The sequence below is a fragment of the Meleagris gallopavo genome, chromosome Z (assembly GCF_000146605.3).
Source record: "Meleagris gallopavo isolate NT-WF06-2002-E0010 breed Aviagen turkey brand Nicholas breeding stock chromosome Z, Turkey_5.1, whole genome shotgun sequence".
Lineage (NCBI taxonomy): Eukaryota > Metazoa > Chordata > Aves > Galliformes > Phasianidae > Meleagris > Meleagris gallopavo.
Window position 1 is genome coordinate 60999360 of NC_015041.2, and position 1650 is coordinate 61001009.

A 1650-nucleotide genomic window follows, 5' to 3' on the forward strand; every position below is an offset into this window, starting at 1 on the left:
AAGTGGTCTTCCAGCCAACCTACATCATCTCCAATGGTTTGCATTTTTTGTGGCTTATTTTAAGACATATCTTGGAAATGAGGGCCATGCTCCCACAAAAACTGCTGTTGCTCACCTGCACAGGGTCGCCATTGTAAAATATTCTCAATGGAGACATCTCAAACGGAAAACACTGCAATGCATCAGCTGTTACAATGAAAGCTGATCTGCACTTTCGACACTGTAATTTTCTCATCTGGATATATAAAATGGATATATCAACATACTAAGAGGAACTTGTCATTTTTTTTAATATATTTTGACACTGGAAAATTTTAATTCAGTTAAAAATCTGTGGGTTTATAAGCAATAGGAATGGACAATACTGACTCAAGCGTCCGACCAAACCTAATTTCTACGCTGCTGATCAAGGGCCAGAGTTGGGGATTAAGGAAATGTTTGATTATCAGTCCTGTGAGCTGAAAGAGATTCCAGAAACAGTGGGATAGAAAATGTGGCTATTAGAGACTCTGTTTTCCTTTGTAACATTGAGACACCACAGCTGGTATGCTCCATCTGAGAGTTCAATATTTTAAAGGCACATAAGCAGAAAGCAGCCATCTTTTTTTCTAGCAAAGACTCCTCTGACTGCTTGGAAAAAAAAAAAAAAAACAGAGCGATGAATAAAACAATACAAAAACTCTTCTATTGTTATTTAAGCTTTGCTTTTTCATGTCAATTTTGAGCTAAACATATTGAAGGAGTTCTACTTTAAACATAGCAAAACAGCCTGAATATTTGTGGGAGCTAAAGCAGAACCTTTGGCATGGATCAACATGATTTCTTTCATCAAGTTAACTCAACAGTCAGAATAAATTCTTCAGAGTGAAATTTTAGGGTACATAGCATTCTGTAGGACAAAGAAAGATTTATTTTGCCTATTATTTGTTATTGATCAAATGGTTCATTAAAATTTTAGGATCCAAAGCACGATATTTCCAAGTTGAAGATGATGCAAATGAGGTGTCATGCTTCCGTTTATAAGGACATCAGATTTCCATAAATTCAATTGCACTGCAGGAAAATCAGAACAGCACAGTGTAAATGAAACTCCTGGCGTGGTGGTTTTGGCCTTAAAGCCTTCTGCACCAAGGTGAATTCCATGCAACATAATACTCAGAGAGTAGGTCTTCAGCACAGATCTTAAAAAATGAAGCTCCTTCTGCTCCATGTGATTAAAGAAAATACTTCAGGCCTCACAGAAAAGCAGCAACTTTAAATAAGAGTCTTTTTCAGTGTTATCCTTTTGTAAAAGTACTACCCTTAAAGATTGGTTACAAAATCGATATCAGATCTCAGAATACATGATACAATATTATCCGATGATGTGATACATGATGATGTTATACATTTTGGCTTTGAGAAATGTATTATCCACCAGAAGTAGGATACTTAATTTGTCCAGGGATTTCATGTAAACTCCATCATTAAAATTTTGCAAGATCTAATAGGATGAAAATCTGTTAGGAGTCATAGCTGATCCCTTCTTAGAGGATGAGGTGGTTCTCCAGATGTACTTTCTCTGGAATATATCTGCACTGAGTATAACTATGAGATTGAAACAAGCAAAAACATAACAAAAAAAAACAAAAAAAAAAAAGGAAAAAGAAA

At 35.5% G+C, this 1650-nt stretch overlaps 1 long non-coding RNA gene across 1 annotated transcript in view; it reads right to left on the reverse strand.

Annotated features, from left to right (window-relative positions):
• Window positions 1–881: 881 nt before the first annotated feature.
• Window positions 882–1650, reverse strand: part of LOC109364097 — a 69574-nt gene continuing 68805 nt past the window's right edge. Inside the window, exon 4 of the long non-coding RNA XR_002110096.1 lies at window positions 882–1053. This is a non-coding gene — a long non-coding RNA (uncharacterized LOC109364097). The remainder of the gene's footprint in view (window positions 1054–1650) is intronic.